Raw genomic sequence first — 22,295 nt, 5'->3', positions numbered from 1 at the left:
GAATAAGTACTAATAACCTATTTATTGTAAAAACTTGCCCCAATGGAAGAGAGTATAATGTATAATAGCTTAGGGTGTTATTGGGTTGTGTTTGTGTTTCTTCTAGGGAAGAAAAAGCAAGCATCAACTGAGTATTAACATTTTTCAAAAACTTAAATACCATCTTGTGTTACATGAGACTTTGTCTCAAAATAATAAAGGTAGAAGAGGTGATAGAGGAAAAATAGGAGCTGGGTTAAGGTTTTCATTTTTACTCATGTGTGCACACAAGTATATAGTTGCCGGGAATCTTAGCATTAAAGTTACATGTGACTGTGAGCTACCTGACCTGGGTGCTAGGAATCAAATTTTGGTCCTCTTGAAACACTCTGCAAGACCAATATATGCTCTCTAACTGTTGGGCCATCTCTCCAGCACCACCATGAACATTTTCAAATGAAATTTTCATTTAGATATTTTACAGTCAATTTATTTTTAAGATTATCATAAAACTATTTTTATAGTATCTTGTCATAAAACTCTATTTTATCCTCTAAAAAATGTTGTAAAGTCTTTCAAACTTCCTATTAATAGCTAAGTACAATAACTGTAATTCCAGAATTAGAGAAAGAAGGGATCATAATTACTCTTATTTCAAAAGGAAGACTGTAATTTCCATTATTTTTCTGTTCTTATATCTGTTTACATTATTCTCGAGATATTTTTAAAGGGGCCTAGAGAAAAACCTTCATGCTTTTCTTGAGATAAAAGCCGTCTTGGTACTACTTTCAATTGGCTGTGCAGGGGTAAAGCAATGAGACAGAGGAAGGATGCTACTACCTAAACTCTGATACACGACACCAAAATAGGGTAACAAAGTATACCTCTAATGTGTCAGCTCTTCTACTAGGAAGTAATTGTTAGTTTATAACAAGATGAGAAACATTCCACCCTTAGAGCTGCGGATGAGTTACTATGTATAAAAGCACTTGAAGCTGGCATAGACTGTGCTTACACTGACATCTCATAAATGCAACTACATCTCAGTAATGAGATTTAAATTAAAAGTCACACTCCAGATATCTAGGTCAAATTTTCTAAAAGGCCTGAAGTTTTTTCTAAATTTGTTCTGAGGACAGTTTAATTATGTAACCCAGTCTAGTTACAAACACAGAATCCTCCACTGTCTACCTACTAAATGCTGAGCTGTATGCCAAGGTCTCCTTAAAGAGTGTCTTGGGCCTGGGCACTGGTTGTTCATGACTTTAATTCCAGTACTGGGGAGGCAGAGGCAGGTGAATTTCCAAGTTCAAGGCCAGCCTGCTCTACAGAGAGTTCTAGGACAATCAGGGCTACACAGAGAAACCATGGGGGTGAGGAAGACACATGGGGTTTTCAGCAGTGTATTTGGGGCTGGCAAGATGGCCCAGCAGTAAAAGGCACTTGCTGCCAAGTGAGTTTGAGTCACAGGACTCACATGGTAGGAAGGCAGAACCAACGTGCCATCGCCAACTTCTTGAGGTCCTCTAATATCCACACATGTATAGGTGTGTACATACATACACACAGGCATGAATGCATTCATCCATAAACACACATACCACACACACACCACAAAATACATTTAGCATTTTCGTTTGTTTTTTTTGGGTTGGTTTGGTTTGGTTTGTTTTTCGAGACAGGGTTTCTCTGTATAGCCCTGCTGGTTGTCCTGGAACTCACTTTGTAGACCAGGCTGGCCTCAAACTCAGAAATCTGCCTGCCTTTGCCTCCCAAGTGCTGGGATTAAAGGCATGTGCCACCGCCGCCCGGCTACATTTAGCATTTTCAAAATAAAAATAAAGTCTTAAATTTGGGGATTGGGTGTGGTAGTGGGGGATTGCGTCTGGGATCTCACAAGTAATACCACTGAGGTACACCCCCAAGCACTCCAAGAAAGCATATTTAGGTCTAGCTAGCTTGCTAGGTAGCTAGCTATTTCTGGGACAGGATTTCTCTATGCAGTTCTGACTGCTCTGGAACTCATTCTGTAGACAAGGCTTGAATTCAGAGAATTGGCCTGCCTCTGCCTCCCAAGTACTGGGATTAAAGGTGTGAACCATCACTGCCCAGCAAAAGTTCTATTTTTTATAGCCATAAGTTTTCTAATTTTGATGGAATAAAAATAGTTTCAACAACAAAAAGCTATACACATTATAACATGTATTATGCTGAAAATATGTTAAACTAGCCAAACACAAAGACCACATGACTCTTTTGATATGAAAAATCTAGAATGTGCTATACAGAGAAAGTTTTTTAACTCCAGGATACAAGAGTCTAGGAATGAAAAGTGACTATTTCATAAGATAGTCTTTCCTTCAAAGATAATGAAAAACATTTTAGAACCAGGAAGAGGAGGCAGCTATACCACACTGAACAAACTAAATGAGCTGAATGGTACACTTTAAAATGGTATAAAAGATGGGCACTGGTGGCATATGCCTTTAATCCCAACACTGTAGAGACAGACATAGGAGAATCTCTATGAGTTCCAGGCTAGATAAAGCTACATATAGAAACCTTATCTCAAAAGTAAAATAAATGGTTTAAAAAGTGAACTTAATGATGTGAAGTATATATACATCAGCTAAAAATGGGAAATTTAATAGATTAAGAAAACATTCAAACAAATATCAAATGAAACAATAACAGAAAGCTGGGGATTTTTGAAGCTGAATAGTGTTAATCCTGAGATTTGCATGACAAAAACCAGTTCTACCATTTTTGAGCCAAATCTGAAGCAGGCTTTATTAAATACTGACCAAGATGCACTTTGGTCAGGACCACTCCCTGGAACTCCATCTGAGTGGCCCAGAGACATATTTTGTAGGGGTTTATAAAGACAAACCCATAAGTAACCTATTTTCCCCATGAGGCATTTGTTATTTTCCAAGAACAACTCCCAACATTCCAGGGAGTTACCTGGTCCTTGGGTGAGTGGGGCTTACAGTTTAATTTTGGGTATTACAATGGAAAGCATTAACTAAGACCCAAATCAAGGACTGACAGCTGAATGACTAAGGTCCAATGTAAAACAAGCAAGGTTAGACACAAAACAAGCAAGTTATTGAGTAAAATTTGTTCTGCAAGGGCTAGTAGAGTGCTTGTTTCATCTCCAGAACCACATAAAAATCATGCTGATGGCAAATACCTGTAGTTTGACAAAGGAAGAAATCTCAAAGAGCAAGACCACCCTGGTTACTATGCACATTAAAAGCCAACCTGGAATATGTAAGATGAAAGGGAGGGATAAGGAGGGGAGGGAAGGAGAGGACAAACCCCCTGTCTCAGCAACACCCTGTCTCAGAAAAACATACAAAACCAAATCACATAAAAAAGTGTTCTGAAGCTGGGCAGTGGTAGCAAAAGCCTTTAAATCGCAGCACTTGGGAGGCAGAGGCAGGCGGATTTCTGAGTTTGAGAGCAGCCTGATCTACAGAGTAAGTTCCAGGACAGCCAGGGCTACACAGAGAAACTATCTCAGAAAAACTAAAACAAAAAGGGTCTTCTGAGAAAGGTCTTTTGTTTGGTTTTCTTGCCAAAGTACGACTTAAGTTAAAAAAAATAAATAATAAATCAAAATTCTAGAATGATGGAAAAAAGAAGAAAAAAAGCAAAGCGGTGGTGGTGAACACCTAAAATCGCAGCACTTGGGAAGCAGGCAAGAAGGTCAGCCAGTCTACAGAATGTTTTCCAGGACAGCCAGAACTTCACAGAGAAAGTTGGCAAGAACCAACTCCCACAAGTTACCCTCTGATCTCCAACGTAGCGACATGGGCCCATCCACATATACATAATCAATGAAAAACATTGAAAAGTCTAACACTAGGTACAAACCTCCTCACCATACAACACCATGAACATGCTTCACATACACCTTACAAACTCATGCCATGAGCACACTTCACATATGCCTTACAAGCATATGCCTTCAAGTCAGCAATCATTGAATTACTTTGTGGGGGAGGGGGATAAGAGAGAATGAGATGGCTTAGCCAGTAAAATGTCTGGCTTCAATTCTTAGCATCACAAAATAAAAATAGCTGGGCATAGTGTATTCATGTTATCTCAGCATTTGGAAGGTGGAGGAAAGAATATAATCCTTCTGCAACATAAAGAATTTGAGGCTAGCCTAGGCTACATGAGACTTTCTCAAAATGAGGAAGGGAGGGATAGAGGGGAGGAAGGAAAATTCTTTTGGCTAAACTTTCAATAATACCATTTTTGTTGGTGTTCTGAGTTGAACTGTGTCTACCTCACTTCATTTATCAAAGCCCTAAATCCCAGTTATCTATATTTAGCTTTAGGGTTCTAATCTAACCTGAATAGTAAGAAATTAAGGCTCAGACAATACAAAGGACAGCCATAGGAGAACACAGCAAGCCAAAACAAAAGTGTCAACAAGAACCAAGCCCTTCTCTCATCTTAGATTTCTATGTTTCAGCATTGAGAACCTTGAGGCAATACATTTCTACTCTTTAAACCTCTAGGCTGTGTTAATTTGTTGCAGCGCCTCTAAGCAATTAGAGCAGCAGAGCCAGAGCAAAGTGCCAGGACCTCAGACTCCTTCAACAGGAGCTGCCAAAAGATTCAGCTTTCTCTAAGAGCAGAAAACCTGATACATAAATTTGAAAAATCAGTGACCCACATAGAACACGAAGTCCTAAAGTTATCCTTCAAGCTTCACAATGGAACTAGAATTATTAACCAAATGCAAAGAAATAGTAGCGCTTTTTTGGGTTTGGTTTGTTTTGTTGGTTTTTCGAGACAGGGTTTCTCTGTATAGCCCTGGCTGTCCTGGAACTCACTTCGTAGACCAGGCTGGCCTCGAACTCAGAAACCCGCCTGCCTCTGCCTCCCAAGTGCAGGAATAAAAGGTATGCGCCACCACGCCCAGCAAAATAGTAGCTTTTAACCTTTTGAATATAGTAGAAATGTATTGCCTCGAGTAAGTATAGGTTTTATACTCGCTGTACTAGTCACTTCAAATACAATACTAGAATGGCAAAATTCAACTAAAAGTTAGACTTCCCTCCAACAGTCATCCCATAACTGGGCTGGGGGGTGGGGGTGGGGGCAGTAGGTAAGAAAAGGAACAGAAGTCAGAAGACAAATTATTTATATATGAATAGCCTTAGTAAATGATATGTATAATTACTAAACATCTAAATTTTTAAGGATAAAAACCTACCCAAACAACTAAATTCAGTTCATCTTTCCCCTAAATATAAATCTATAATGTCAAGCAAGGAGCACAATTCTGTCAAGAGTTTGCTTACAGTGCACACATCAAGTAAAGTCACATCATTCTGACTCACTAAATACAACATTCACTTTCACAGAACAGCACTTTCCAGGCTCCATGAAACCAAGTATATTCTATTTCCATAAAACAAACCTATCCTGACTATGTAAAATTCCAGAAGCAGGCTAGAGGGGTGAGGGCACACCTTTAATCTCAGCACTCAGGAGGCAGAGGCAGGTGGACCTCTGAGTTTGAGACCACAGATGGAGTTCTAGAACAGCCAGGGCAACACAGAGAAACCCTGTCTTGAGTGGAAGAAAGTCTTGTGAGCAAAAGGGCTCAAATCCTCAGAAACCATGTAAAAGGTACTCACAGAAGCACTGCAGTACTGGAGGACACACAGACCAGGTGAAGTCCTAGAGCTCACTGGCCAACCAGCTTAGAAATGTGAGAGTTTTTGTCTCAAAAAAAAAAAAGTGGAAAAGCTGGGCATAATGGCACAAACCTTTAATTGCAGCACTCCGGAAGGCAGAGGTAGGCAGCTCTCTATGAGTTTGTAACCAGCATGGTCTATACCCAGGGCTACATAAAGAGAACAGAGAGCATGCAAGAAAGAAAGCTAAAGTCAACCTCTAGTCTCCATACACATGCACCATGTGCATATATACACATGAACATATCCCCCCAACATACATAAAAGTGATGTTTTCCCTAATAGAACATAACCCAAAAATACCTAAACACACTTTTCAAACTTCAACATCAGGAAGTAGAGGAAAAGTAGAAAACACCTCATGGCTATTTACAATAAACTCTCAGCTTTTGGGCAGATTCCAGTGAAGAAAAACCATACACAATAAAAACATGTTTCTCATCAGGTATAGTGGCTTTTAATGCCAGCAGTGGTAGGCAGGTCTCTGAATTCAATACCAGCCTGGTCTACAGAGACAGGACAGCCAAGAGAAACCCTGTCTAAAAAACCAAAACAAGAAAAAAAAAATGTTAGCAAATAAGGTTTTATACTTTTAAATGTGTAGCTAAAAAGTAAACTGGGGCTTGAAAGATCATTAAGCAAGTAAAATCCTCGCCATCCAAGTATCAAGACCAGATTCTAGACCCCCAATACCCATGTAAATGAAACGAGAGCACAGTAGCTTCCCCTGTAATTCCAATGCATAGAAGGTAGAAATGGGGTCCCCAGAGTAACCACACCTAACTAGATGAATCAGCACACTCTGGGCTAAGTGAGATGCCCTGCCTTGATATATACAGAGAAATAAACCGAGTAATACAATGTCAACTTCTGTCCTCCACCCACATGTGCACACAGATGCATGACATGTTTCCACCCGCGTGATGCACATATACATACAAAAATGACCCCAAAAATTTAAAATTTAGAGAGAGAGGAGTTACAGAGACGAAGTTCAGTGCAGAGACTGGAGGCATGACCATCCAGAGACTGCACCACCTGAGGATCCATCCCATAAACAACCACCAAACCCAGACGCTATTGCAGATGCCAACAAGAGCTTGCTGACAAGAGCCTGATATAGTTGTCTCCTGAGGGGCTCTGCCAGTGCCTGACAAATACAGAAGTGGATGTTCACAGTCATCCATTAGACGGAGCACAGGGTCCCCAATGAAGGAGCTAGAGAAAGTACCCAAGGAGCTGAAGGGGTTTGCAGCCCCTTAGGAGGAACAATATGAACTAACCAGTAACCCAACAGCTCCCTGGGACTAAATCACCAATCAAAGAAAACACACGGAGAGACTCATGGCTCTATCTGCATATGTAGCAGAGGATGACCTAGTCCGTCATTAATGGGGGGAGAGGTCCTTGGTCCTGTGAAGGTTCTATGCCCCAGTATAGGGGAATACCTGGGCCAGGAAGCAGGAGTGGTGGGTTGGGGAGCAGGAGAAGAGAGGAGAGGATGGGGATTTTCAGAGTGAAAACTAGGAAAGGGAAATGTAAATAAGGAAAATATCTAATTTTTTAAAAGTAAAAAAAAATTTAAAGAGAGATTGTGCTCTGTGTGTGTGTGTGTGTGTGTGTGTACACTAGAGCCCTTGCTTGCTTGCCTGCCTGCCTGCCTGCCTGTCCAGGAGGGGTTAACAGATAGATCTGGCTTAGCAATAAAAGTAAGTAGTCAATGCTCTTTCAGAAGACCCAGGTTCTACTCCTAGAGCCTATCTAACAGTTCACAACCACCCATAACTCCAGTTTCAGGATATCCAATACAGTCTGACCCCATGGGAATACCACCACATACATGGAGAAATATATGTAACACATGTACATATATGTATATGTGTGTATACACACAGAGAGACAAATAAAATAGATATTCTTAAAAACAAAAACTAGTTCAGAGGGCTGGAGAGATAGATGGCTCAGCAGTTAAGAGCACTGACTGCTCTCCCAGAGGTTCTGAGTTCAATTCTCAGCAATCACATGATGACTCATAACCATCTGTAATGGGGATTCATTGCCCTCTTCTGGTGTGTATGAAGACAGCTACAGTGTACTCACATACATGAAAGAGAGAAGAGAAGAGACGAGACGAGACGAGACGAGCTCGGCAGTGTTGGCACACACTTTAATCTCAGCTGAGGCAGGTAGGTCTCTATAAATTCCAGCCCAGCCTAATCTACATAGTGAGACAATCTTTTGAGAGCTGGGGAGGGAGAGTGGGAGGGAGGGGGGTGTAGGTGAAATCTCCTGATTTGTTCAGGATTCTTATTTGTTTTTATTCTTAAAACTTTCTTAATTTGGGGTTTTGTTGTTGTTGTTGTTGTTGTTGTTGTTGTTTTTAAATACAGAGTCTCAACATGAAGACTGGCTGGCCTTGAACTCAGGGTACCCTCCAGATTCTGGGACCTTCCAAATTCTGATAGACTTTACACACCACCAAGAACAACAAATGTGCCTGAAGAGTGGAGGAACACAAACCTATAGTCCCAGTACTTGAGAGGTAGAAGGGGGAGGATCAGGAGTTTGGCTACCTATCAAGTTTGAGACTAGCCTCAGATATATGAGACAGAGAGAAAGAAAGGAACAGGAGGCAGGGAGGGACCAGCTATTCACTGTCACTCCAGCAGAGAGGGCTCAAGGATAACAGAAATGATTAGGAGAGGCAAAATGAGCTGTTCCACACAGGTAAGGAACATGCATTCAGGGCTGGCACCCAGGCTCCTCCTCTAGTCTCAGCAGACTAACCTTGGATTACAGATTTAGATATACAGGTATTCTGTGATGTTATACGAGTGCAAAGGGAACTTTTTTAGGAAATAAATATTTGAAATAGTTTCCCCTAACCATCAAAATACTGTCCTTAGATTTTTTTTTTTTTAGAAGCAGGGTGGGGGGAGTGGCAGCAGGTGTTTTAAATTACCCACCTAGGTTCTGAGTTGGATAATCAAACCTGAACCCTGAGATACCACCCCAAATGACATATAAACCCTAATCTGTCGTGAACCAGAAGATGTCCACACTGACGGTTAGCTGGACCAGTAATGGAAATATCAGCATGCTCATTCTCTTCCTTCTGTTCTCACTTTAGTAAACAGGAATCCTACCTGGCCTGTGGCACATGCTTTCACCCCAGACTTAGGAGGACAAGGCAGGCCTAACTTGGTGAGTTCAAGGCCATCCCAGTCTACATAATGAGATCCTATGTTAAAAAGAATAAATCAGTAGTTTATACATTCTGACTTAACAAAGAACAAATGATAAAGCCATTAAACATGTAGAGCTCCTCTCCCTACCCTCAAGGTTCTTATGGCTTTTGTTCTGTTGTCGTTGGTCAGGTTTACTGCCTTCTTTAATATCAACAATAATCTTCATAAACAAACCAGTTAGTTTAGTGCTCAGTGACCTGTTCCTGAGCTCTGAGAAAGTTTACCTTCGCCTGAGCTCCCAAGCTTTCTTCTAGGAAGGGATATTATGGGAAAATTCGACATCTTCTTTCTAACAGCTCATTTTGTTTTGTCTTCATTTTTTTCTTCCCATAGACTGAATTCTACATAGACCATTATGAGCTTTCTTCTCCACTCCCATCCTCCCTCGTAATAATCTGCACATTTGGAGTTACTGGCTGCTTAGGTGCTGAGAAAGTAAGTATCTTCATTTTCTCCCATCAGGTAACAGCTGTGATTTGCAATATTCCAACCTAGGATGTACTCCATAGTACTCCTTGCTTTCAAATTACTTTAAACAAAAAACATTAAGTATTGTAAGGGACAGAAAAGCTTCTATTCACAGCTCTGTTGTTGGTTATCCTGATGCTGTTTATATTCTGATGTTAGTTCTGCTTCAATGAGATGAGCAGATGAGCAGTCCATCACGAGCAGTCAGTCTACCATGTACTCCGGTGATCTATCTCATGTGCACATTCTCTACATTTTAACCAGTCAATAAAGGCTAGAGCCTGTGATTGGGCAGTAGAGGAGACAGGTGGAACAAGAGGTTTGAGAGTGGGGACAGTGAGAGAAGAGAGAAGCACAAGAGAAAACTGCAATGGACCTGAACCACGTGGCCAGGAGAAACCATTAAGTAGCAAGGAGTCTTACAGCTGGGGAATGAATAAGTGTAGTGTTAGAGCTGCCCAATCTAGGCCTATAGCTTACAATTATAATAACTGGATTATATTTTTTAATAAATGGGCAAACTGGGGTTGGAAAGTCCAGCAACACAGCTCTCCTAGAAGGCTGCCAAAACTTTAGTGTCAGCTTAGTTTCAGCAATGTATGCACCCAACAGCAGCCAAAGGCACTGGGCTGACCATCAATGCTTTCCATATTGTATTTATATCTTCAGTCACCTCCACTTGGCTTTCACAGACCTTAACAAGCTAATTCTATTGAGAAGCCTGTGGGCCAGCACAGCTAGTACAATGAGCACAATTTGCTGGGCTAACTCCCATATTTTGGTTCATGGCATGAACAATATTGCTAGTTATACAAACTTCACTCTATATGTCGAAGCATAGCAGCCTTTTTTTTCTAAATTATTATCTTGTTTTCTAAATTTCACTTGGGATCTCTTAAAGTAGACCTTATTCTTGACAACTTTAACATATGCCATGTTACAGAACAGACATCCTTATAGATGGCTTGGCATCAAGCGTGCAGGTCCACCAGTGACATGGTATTCTCTATGCTAGCTGTGATAGTAGATATATGTTGTCATTTACAGAATACATGATATCTTTTGGTTTTGTTTTTTGTATTGTTTTGTTTTTGTTGTTTTGAAGACAGGGTCCCACTTCCACCTCAGATACCAGCCTGCATCAGCCTCCTGGGCTAGGGTTAAGGGTATGTATTACCAGGCCCAGCTTAGCTTTCTGTATGTTCTTTTTTTTTTAACTTTATTTATATTTTTATAGATGAGTGATTTGCATGTAAGCCTGCATGCTAGAAGAGGGACTCAGATTCTATTATAGATAGTTGTACATCACCATGTGGTTACTGGGAATTGAACTTAGAACCTCTAAAAAAGCAGCCAGTGCTCTTAACCACGGAGCCATTTCTCCAACCTCTTATTTCTTACTTTTAAGATTATTGTTTGGGGGTTTTGTTTGTTTGTTTGTTTGTTTGTTTTAACAAGGCATAAGTGCTCCCTGCTCCTCTAACACTGCAATAAAAAAAGGTACTCATCAACTAAAATAACAAAATACAGAGCTTAAGATTTTATATGACATTTCTGAAATGACAAAAATAAAAATGGGGACCATGGCGTGGAGAGATGGCTCAGAGATTGATAGCACTGACTGCTCTTCCAGAGGACCTGAGTTCAATTCCCAGCAACCACATGGTGGGGTGCACAACCATCTGTAATGGGATCTGGCACCCTCTTCTGGTGTGCAGATATATACGCAACAGCACTTGTTGCTCTTGCAGAAAACTTAGGAGTTCAGTTCTGAGCACTCACATGTCATCTCATAGCCAACTCCCCTTCCAAGGGATATGACACCCTCCCTCTTCTAGCCTCCACAGGCTACAGGACTGCACTAGGCAAACACATATATATGCAAGCAAGCACTCACATAAAAAAACAATTTTTTTTTTTCTAAATTCCACTTAAAAAGTGGAAACAAGAGAGGCTGGAGAGATGGCGCAGCATCAAGAACACTAACTGCGATGGGCGTGGTGTTAATCCCAGCACTCTGGAGGCAGAGGCAGGTGGATTTCTGAGTTCAAGGCCAGTCTGGTCTACAGAGTGAGTTCCAGGACAGCCAGGGCTATACAGAGAAACCCTGCCTCAAAAACAAAACAAAACAAAACAAAACACAAGAACAACAACACTGACTGCTCTCCCAGAGGTCCTGCCTTCAATTCCCAGCAACCACATGGTGGGCTCACAACCATCTGTAATGGGATCTGATCTGGTGTGTCTGAAAAAGACAGCTACAGTGTACTCACATAAATAAAATAAATCTAAAAAAAAAGGAGAAGTTAACAGAGGGCTGGTGAGATGGCTCAGTGGTTAAGGGCACTGCTTGTTCTTTCAGAGGACCTGAGTTCAATTCTTTAGTTTGTTGTTCAAGGCAGGACTTCCTTTGTAGCTCTGGCTGTTCTGAACTTGCTCTACATACCAGGCTAGCCTCAAAGTTACAGATTCGCCTGCTTCTGCATTCCCAGTGCCGGGATTAAATGCACCACCACACATTTTAAGTCTCTTCACTATCTTTTTACAGTTCATATACATTATCATCACGTGGTTACCTAATGAAGGGCATCCTGGTTGCTTCCCAGTTTGAGCAGTATATATGCTATAAACATTAAAGTGCAGATTTCTCTGAGAAATTATTTCCAACTTTTATATAAATCAAGAAGTACAAATGCCCTTTAATCCCAGCACTTGGGAGGCAGAGGCAGGCGGATTTCTGAGTTTGAGGCCAGCCTGGTCTACAAAGTGAGTTCCAGGACAGCCAGAGCTACACAGAGAAACCCTGTCTGAGAAACATACATTTGTTTTTCAACAGCACAATTGGTTTTTCAAAAGTACAATTGGCATACTATATGTAAAAGGATGCTTACTTTTATAAGAAACATTTATATGGTATCCAAAGTGTCTACATCGTTTTGCATTCCCACCAGAAGTGAATGACTGCTCCTGTTGTACTATAAGTGTGTAGCTTTTGCTGTGAGGGTTTTGTTTGTTGTGTGTTTTGAGGCAAGGTTTCACTATGTCACTCTAGCTGGGCTAGTAATATATGTGTAGCCCAAGCTGGCCTCAAATTGGAGGCAAGTCTTCTGCCTTAGCCTCCAGATTTTAAGTGTCCACAAGCACAATGCCCAGCTCAGCATCCTTCTACGTGCTTATGTGACATAGGGGAATGTTTCTACTCAGACCTTTTTGTCTACTTGTCAAAAATCAAGTTACTTATAAAAAATTATGTTTTATGAGCTCTTTGCATGTTTTAGATATTCTTAATGAGTTAGAGATTTTCTGGTTGGTTGGTTGGATTTTTTTGAGACAGAGTCTATGTGGCCCTGGAAGGCCTAGAACACTCTATGTAGAATAGGCTAGCCTTAAACTCAGAAATTTATTCGCCTCTGCATCCTGAGTGCTGGGATTAAAGGTAAGCAACATCTGGTGACATATCTTTCTTAAGTTTTTTTTTTCTTTTTTTTTTTTTTTGGTTTTTTGAGACAGGGTTTCTCTGTGTAGCCCTGGCTGTCCTAGAACTCACTCTGTAGACCAGGCTGGCCTCGAACTCAGAAATCTGCCTGCCTCTGCCTCCCAAGTGCTGGGATTAAAGGCATGTGTGCCACCACGTCCGGCTCTTAAGTATTTTCTTACGATCTACAAATTTTAACTGCTTGTCTGTTTATATTTACTTTTTAAGTACTGGAAATCAAACTCGAGTTCTTGCAAATGACCTGACAAGCATCCCTAATACTGAGCTCCAAATTTATTTTGAATATTACACATATATAAATTTTTTAAAAACTTGTTTTTAGAGCGTTGGAGAGACGGCTCAGTGGTTAAGAACATATACTGCTCTTACACAGGACCCAAGTTCAATTCTCATAATTAAATCAACAGGTCCAGAATCCTAACTCCAAAGGACTTAACACCTACTCCTGTATCTGTACTCAAGCAGGGGCAAACCCAGTCAAGCACACATATACACATAATTAAAATTAATTTTATAATAATACTAATGTTTTATTTTATTTAATACATTTCGATTAACAAACCTAGTTTCACATACTGACACAATCAAGATATAGACTCTGGGGCTAAAGATATAGCTCAGTTGGCAAAATGCTTGCAAGCATACCTAAAACTCTAGTTTTGATACCCAACACTACAAAAACCAAGTTTGGTTGCATATATATATCTATAATACTGGCACTCAAGAGATAGCAACAGGGGATAGGGGATAGGGGACTTTTGGGATAGCATTTGAAATGTAAATGAAGAAAATATCTAATAAAATTTTGAAAAAAAAAGAGAGATAGCAACATGAAAATTAGAATTCAAGATTGGTGGGTAGTGGGTGTACATGTCTTTAATCCCAAGGTCATACTAGGTCTACAGATGAAGTTCCAGGACAAGGGCTACACAGAGGAACCCTGTCTTAAAAAGCTAAAACCCAACCAAACCAACCAAAAAAAGGGGGGGAGGGGGTGGTAGTATCATTTGAAGTTCTCTCTCCCTCCCCCTTCTCTCCAAAACCACACTCATTTCCACGTAAATTGTTCCTTGTATTAGTCTCCAATACTAACCTTAACCACAGCACCCACTGAAATGTTTTTCTTCATTAAAATATGTGTTCACAAACATCATGCAAACAAAATTGTATTTCATAAAGCCTTTGAGTGTACCATGATGTTTTGAAAGAATCAACCATGCTGTTTTAATTATTCCTTTCTTTTCTTGCTAAAATCTATGGCAATAGCCAAACTTTATCCATTCCCTGGAGACATTTGAAATGTATGCTGTTCAGCAACTTAAATGAAACTACTATAAACACTAACACAGCTTTTTCTATGAATGTATTCTTTTCCTGGAGTAAAAACCTAGAACTGAAACTTTTGAGTCATTTGAATTTCTCATTAACTTCTGAAAAACTGCCAAGCTATTTTCTTTTTTTTTTTTTTTTAAGATTTATTTATTATATGTAAGTACACTGTAGCTGTCTTCAGACACTCCAGAAGAGGGCGCCAGATCTTGTTACGGATGGTTGTGAGCCACCATGTGGTTGCTGGGATTTGAACTCTGGACCTTCGGAAGAGCAGTCGGGTGCTCTTACCCACTGAGCCATCTCACCAGCCCTCCCCCCCAAGCTATTTTCAAAACTAGCAGTGCTTTATATACTTTTAGTCCATCCTATGTTCCATCCCCAGGACCACAAAGTAAAATAACATATCAAAGTATAAGGCAGAATAAATATAGATTTTCATTATTTTTTGGAGGGTTTTTACGAATTAGAATTCTGGGGATGGAGAGATGACTCAGCAGTTAAGAGCCCTGGCTGCTCTTCCAGAGGTGTTCAATTCCCAGCATCAACATGGTAGCTCACAACCATCTGTAATGGGATCTGAAGTTCTCCTCTAGTGTGTCTAAAGACAGTGACAGTGTACTCACATACATACATAAAAATAAATAAATCTTAAAAAAAAAAAAAAGGAACTAAATTCTGCTGGGCATGGTGGCACAGACCTTCAATCCCAGCAACCCTGAGGCAGGCAGATCTCTGAATTTCTAAGCCAGCCTGGTCAACACAGTGGATTCCAGGCCAGCCAGGGGCTACATAGAAAGACCCTATCTCAAAGGTAGGGACAGAGACAGGAATGGGGGTGGGGAGTGGAGTGGGGGTGTTAGTGAGAAAGGGAGGTAGAAATGGGGAAGGGGTGATGTGTTCAGAAACAATAAATATCCTGGATGTTTCGAGATGGCCCAGTAGATTGTACAACCATGTAGCAGAACAGAAATTACCATCACGCAAAAGCTCTGACAGAAAAACCCACCTACTTTAGCAGTCACCAAGTAAGACAAAAGTGACTCATACTGGAATTTAAACTGGCTATAACATCAGAGCCACAAATCATAATAGTCACGGTTTCCTTGGCCACCTGAATTCTATCCTATTTTAGAAGTTTTGTTAGAAATTCTTTAGCTCCTGATGCAATTAGCCCTTGTAAAAGGAAACTGATTCTTGGTTCTTTAGTTAATTTTGGTGGTCTGTACTTTAAAAAAAATTATTTTCTCCCAAGTCACTCATTTCTAGGCCATACAATTGCTCATGGTAGCTCAATAGTATATTAACATCTGTAAAATTTTCTCTAAAATTCTTCTCTTTCATTCCTGATCCGATGCCCATAAAAATTTCCCAGCACATAAACAAATTTGGTATCTTACCATTACGATCAAAATTAAAATATCTATTGCCTAGTAAAGTCACAGCCAACCCAACATCAGAGCACAAGGCAATACTTGGATTTGTAAAAATGCTGTATAAGCAAACCTATGTTGCCAAGTACATAAAAATAAAGCACATACAATTCTCAATTATGTACAACACACAGAAGTTGACAATGGCAATAAACTATGACACTACAGGCTTATGTATACTATATAATATTCTATTTTAAATTGTACTCCTATTTAGAGGGGAAATATATGTATATCTGTGTGTGTGTGTGTGTGTGTGTGTGTGTGTGTGTGTATACTGGGTACCATAGACCATGCCTAGTATTTGGAAAGCTGAGGCAGGATGACAAGTAACAGCCTCAGACAGAAAGGTCTATGAAAGTTTCAGGACAGCTAGAGCTGCAGAGTGAGACCCTGCCTCAAAAACACAGCCAAGGAAGGAAGGAAGGGAGGAAGGAAAAAAAAAGAGTCATGTAGATTGGCCTATAGTATCATGGTAGGTATGTAAGCACCATCTATGGTGTTCATACATTGGCAAAAATTATCTAATGGAGCCCAGCAGTAGTTGCCCACACCTTTAATCCCAGCATCGTGGGAGGCAGAGGCAGGAGAATCTATTGAGTTTTAGGCCAGCTTGGTCTACAGAGAGAGGTCAAGAAACCCAGGGCTACACAGAGAATCTCTGTCTGGAAAAACCAATCAAACAATAACTCCCAATAAAGGGACCACCTAAGGTCAGGCATTGTGGTATCCCTACAACCTCAGCACTCAAGAGATGGGTAGAAAAATAGCAAGTTTGAAGCCAACTTAAGCTACTTAGTTCTCTTAAGTACTCTATTTAAAAACAAAAACAAACAAAAAAACCCACACAGGGTAGAGAGATGGTTCAGTGCGTTAGGAGTGGTTCCTGTTCTTCCAGTGGATCTGAGTTCAGTTCCCAGCACCCACATCAGGTGGTTTCCAAGTGCCTGTAATTTGGGGTCCATGGAGATTCAATATCCTTCTCCAGAATCTATGGACACTGCACAGACCAAGTACACATAATTAAAAATTAATCTTTTAAATAAAACTAAACAAAAACAGAGTAGTACATACAGTTTGTAAAGACGATTTTTCTTATTTTTGATTATTTATATGTTTATCTGTGTTTGTAAAGACCATTTTTCTTATTTTTGATTATTTATATGTTTATCTGTGTGGGATGTTGTAAATACTCAAGGAGGCTTCAGATTTCCCCTGGAGCTCAGGTACAGGTAGGTTACAGGAGCTGCCCAAATGTGTCCTGGGGATCCAAGTCCACTGAAAGAGCAGTACAAGGTCTTTTAAATCCACTGTATGTGCCTGAGTGTTTTCCCTGCTCAAGTACCATGTGTATTTTTTAGGGCCCAGAGGTCGGAATGTGGCATAGAACACCAGAAACTGGAGTTACCAATGGTTGTGAACCACCACATAGGTGGTGGTCAATGAACCAAGTCCTCTGTAGGAGCAACAAGTGCTCCTAACTGCTAAGTCATCTCTCTAGCCTCAGTAGTCCACTCCTTTAATTCCAGCACTCAGTGAGATGCAGAAGGATCTCTAAATTTATGTCCAGCCTGGTGTACTAGGGAGTTCACCAGCCAAGATTACACAGTGAACTGCTGTCTCAAAAAAGTACATGGTACTGGAGCTGGAGACAACTGACTTCCTTTGCCATGTTGTCCTCTGACCTCCACATGCACACTATGGCAAATATGCAGACTAACAAACAGAGCCAGGCACAAAAGTGCACATTTACAAGCCCACTACTATGGAGGTGGGAGATAGGGAGACAGGAGGATCCTTAGAACTCAACGGGCAGGGCAGCCAATCTAGCCAAAACTACAAGCCCCAGGCTCAATAAGAGACTTGTCTCAGCTAGGGTTGGTGGCACACACCTATGATCCCAGCATTAGAGAAGCAGAGGCAAGTAGACCTCTATGAGTTCAAGGCCAGCTGGCTCTACATAGAGAGACCCTGTCTCAAGACAAACAGGGGGAAGGGAACTCTTCTCTCTAAAATGAGATAGATGCAGGTGTAGGTGATAGCACACACCTTTAAACTCAGTACTCAGGAATGAGATAGATGCAGGTGTAGGTGATAGCACACACCTTTAAACTCAGTACTCAGGAATGAGATAGATGCAGGTGTAGGTGATAGCACACACCTTTAAACTCAGTACTCAGGAGGCAGAGGAAAGGTACATAGTAAGGACAGACAGAGACAATCACAGAAACAGAGACAAGCAGACAGTGGTGCACGCTCTTAATCCCAGCACTAGGGAGACAGAGTCCCACATACCAGGACTACATAGTAAAACCCTCTCTATATAAAAATAAATAAGATAGAGAGTAGTAGAGAAAGATCGCTGACATCAACCTCTGGATTCCAAATATACTATGAGTAATGGCAGATGAATGCATACAAAGATTAAAAAATTAAACATACTTAATATAACAATTTTTTGCACTTTTAAAAATTAATGATGCTTTTTTTTTATACCTACTAGTATAGTGATTCTAAACCTTCCTAATGCAATTCCTCCTGTTGTAGTAACACCTCTAATTGTAAGTATAATCTTGCTACTGCTATGAATTATAATGTAAATACCTGTTTTTTTCTGGTAGACTTAAGTCGACCCATGTAGAAGGGTCCTTTGACCCCCAAAGGGGCCAAACCCCACATGTTGAGAATATCTGGACTAGTGTCCAGAATATTCCAGAAACAGGAATTAATAACAGTGACTGGTAGAATAGGTTGGTCGTATTATTTTATCCATTGCTAGGCTTACAGAGTAAATACAAGTACACTGTCAAAAGAGCTAAGGATGAGGCAGATATGATGGTATATACACTTGTACTCCCAGCACTTAGGACTCTGAGGCAGGAGAACCAAGACTAAGCACCTGAATACATTACAGTGACAGTGTACCTTAAAATGTATATAAAGGGGGTGGAGAGAAGTCTTAGCAGTTAAGAAGAGTTGTTGCTCTTGCTCATTAGTACCTCAGTTTAGTTCCCAGCACCCACATGGTGGTTCACAACCACTCATAACTCCAGTTCCAGGGGATCTAATACTCTCTTCTGACCTCTACAAGAACCAGGCATGCATATGGTGGGTATATATACAAACATGTAGACAAAATATCATAAACGTAATTTTTAAATGGCAAATGAAAGCAAACAAAATAAAAATTAGCCAGGTGGTGGTGGCATTTGGGAGGCAGAGGCAGGCTGATCTCTTTGAATTTGAGGCCAGCCTGGTCTACAGAGTGAGTTCTAGGACAGCCAAAGTTACAGAGAAAAACCCTGTCTCAAAAAACAAACAAGCAAATGAATAACAAATATTTAATAATAACACAACCTTGGTTATGTGAAATAATTACATAAAATAAGCTAGTAGCATATAAAAAATATGCTTTTATAAAAAAAAAAACTGCTTTTCCAAAAGTCCAAAGTTCAAATCCCAGCAACCACATGGTGGCTCACAACCACCCGTAATGAGATCTGATGCCCTCTTCTGGTGCGTCTGAAGACAGCTACCGTGTACTTACAATAAATAAATAAATAAATAAATAAATAAATAAATAAATCTTTAAAAAAAAAAAAGAGTACCCACTGCTCTTCCAAAGGTCCTGAGTTCAAATCCTAGCAACCACATGGTGGCTCACAACCATCCATAATGAGATCTGATGCCCTTTTCTGGTGCATCTGAAGGCAGCTACAGTGTACTTAGATATAATAATAATAAATAAATCTTTTAAAAAAATAAATAATAAATAAATAAATAAAAATTCAATGAATTAGGAAAAAGGTGAAAAGGAACTTAGCCTGTAATTTTTGAATTTGTATCAAGTGTATTATCTTCCAAAACTTAATTTGTTTTGTGGCTACTATTTAATAATTTCATACATATATAACTCAGTTTAGGGCCAGCAAGAGAGCTCTGAGAGTAAAGGCCCTTGTCACACAAGCCTGACAGCTTGAGTTTGATCCTGAGAACCCCAGTGAAAGGTGGATGGAGAGAATCACTTCTCAAAAGTTGTCCTCTGAGCTCCACATACGGACAATGACATCGGATACATATAAACAGATTAATGATGTAGTAATAATTTTCTAATTTTCCCATATTGCCAGATGACAAAAAAAAAAAAAAAACCAAAACCACAACCACAACCTCTACACACACACACACACACACACACACACACAGCCAGATGGGGGTGGCACATGATTTAATCCCAGCACTTGGGAGGCAGAAGCAGTTGGACCTCTTAAGTTCAAGGCCAGCCAGTTCTACAGTGAGTCTAGGACAGCCTAGAAGGGCCCGTCCCAAAAAAACAAAACAAAACAAAATAAATCAAAACTAAAACCCTGGAGTCTTTAGCTATTGCTACTGGCATAGGTAACAAGTGTAATTTTAATGCTAAAAGTCCAAAAAGATGAAGCCCTTTTACTGCAGAAATCCTGCCTTGGAACTGACAGATAACTGCAATTTATGCATTCCAGCAAAGATGTGTACAAGAATAAGTACAAAGTCCAAGGTTGAAAGGGGAAAAGGTAGGGGCAGGGGGTGATACAGTTGCAAAACTTATTGGTAGCAACAAGAATATTAGCTGCCGATGCTTAAGCTTTGTAAAATGGCCAGGTGTGGTAGCTCACACATTTAATCCCACCACTCCATAAGCAGATCTTTGAATTCAAGGCCATCCTAGTATATACAGTGAGTCTTCTGAAAAGCCAAATGGGGTTATACATATCTATAACCCCAAACACTGTGGAGGGCAAAGACAGGATTATTGAGGCTTGCTGATTGCCTGTTTGGCTCTAAAGTCAGTGAGACCCTGTCTCAAAGGAATTAAAGAGAGGGCCTGATAGAATAAGACACTTGACATTCTTCTTTCCCTTTCCCATGAGCATGAAAAGGAACATACATGTGTGACGCAAAGAAAGTAAAAAAAAGAGAGGCTAGGGAGACGGCTCAGATTCCCAGCACCCAGGAAAAAGCACAGCAAGGTGCATATGTATTCCAGCATGGGGAGAGGCAGTCTAGCTCAAACAGTGTCAGTGAGAATAACTTGCGTGTGTGCGCACATGCACACAAACACGTACATACATGTCGCATACATATCACACATAAAACACACAAAAGAAAAAAGTGAGGCTGGAGAGATGGCTCAGTGGTTAAGAACACTTAGTGTTCTTGTTCAGAGGACCCAAGTTCAGTTCCCAGTACCCACACGGTGGCCCACAACTGACTCCAGTTCCAGAAGATCTGGTACCTTCTTCTGGTTTTGCAGGTACTCAATGCATGTGGTACACTCATACATGCAGGAAAAGCATGTTAAAAAAAAAATCTTTTTAATAGATGACAAAGAAAGCTGGATACAGCACAGATCAGTGGCAGAGCACAGCCTAGCATGTGGGAGGCGGCTCTGGGTTATTACCCACACAACACAAAAAAATGAAATGAAAACCTACAGAGAAAATATCATAAATTTAATGAGAATCTTGCATCAGATCATGTCAGCACATGTGTATAATCTCAGCATGTGGAAAACTAATGAGATTCTGTCCCAGAGGGAGGCAGGGAGGAAGGTGAAGGCGATTTAGTATATGTAAAGAACTCTTACAACTCAGTAATAAAAAGAAAATTAATCAAGAGCTGGAGAGATGGATGGCTCAGCAGTTAGGAGCACTTGCTTTTCTTGCAGAAGACTAAGGTTCAGTTCCCAGCACATACATGGTGGCTCACAATCCATCTCTAAGTCCAGCTCTAGGTGACCCTGTTCCCTCTGCTGACCCCAACTGGCACATAGTACACATATAGACTACAGACATAGAAGCAAAACACACACACACACACAATAAAGATAACTAAAAATGAAAAGAAGCCGAGCGTGGTGGCGCACGCCTTTAATCCCAGCACTTGGGAGGCAGAGGCAGGCGGATTTCTGAGTTCGAGGCCAGCCTGGTCTACAAAGTGAGTTCCAGGACAGCCAGGGCTACACAGAGAAACCCTGTCTCGAAAAACCAAAAAAAAAAAAAAAAAAATTAAAAGAAGAGAAATAATTCATCGTGTTAATGGACAACAGACCTTCCTTTCTTTTTTTTTAGACAAGGTCTCACTATGCTATAGCACTCGATGGCATGGAACTTGTTAAGGAAACCAGGCTAGCCTGGAACTCAGATGCACCTGCCTCTGCTTCCCCAGTGCTGGATTAAACACACATGGCACCATGCACAGGACGATCTTCTTCAAACAAATATGCACCCGGGAGCTGAAAAGACAGCTCAGAGGTTAAGAACAGTATCTTTTCTTCCAGAAAACCAAGGTTCAACTCCTAGCACACACACGACAGCTCACAACCGTCTGTAACTTCAGTTCTGGGGGTCTGATACTCTCTTTTAGCTTCTGCAGCAGACATACATGCAAACAAAACACCCATACACATAAAAAATTTTTTTAAGATACACAACAGCACAGCTGAACTGGGAGAAACACTTGAGCTCAGGATAAGCTTCGGCAAGATTTTTAAAAAAACAGTCCACAAATGTATATATAGCTTAATGGTAAAAGTGCTTGACTAACATGCACAAGGTAGTCTAAGACTTCAAACAACAAAATA

The 22,295-nt window shown here is 40.5% G+C and overlaps 1 protein-coding gene across 4 annotated transcripts in view; it reads right to left on the bottom strand.

Annotated features, from left to right (window-relative positions):
• The window catches only part of Wdr33 (WD repeat domain 33), a 110,193-nt gene that overhangs the window by 82,271 nt on the left and 5,627 nt on the right, over window positions 1-22,295 (bottom strand). The gene's annotated exons all lie outside the window — the stretch shown is intronic.

Source organism: Mus caroli, unplaced genomic scaffold (assembly GCF_978045245.1).
Source record: "Mus caroli unplaced genomic scaffold, Mus_caroli_1 scaffold_19, whole genome shotgun sequence".
Classification (NCBI taxonomy): domain Eukaryota; kingdom Metazoa; phylum Chordata; class Mammalia; order Rodentia; family Muridae; genus Mus; species Mus caroli.
The sequence above is the reverse complement of the archived record's forward strand: the minus strand, read 5'-3'. Positions and strand labels throughout refer to the sequence as shown.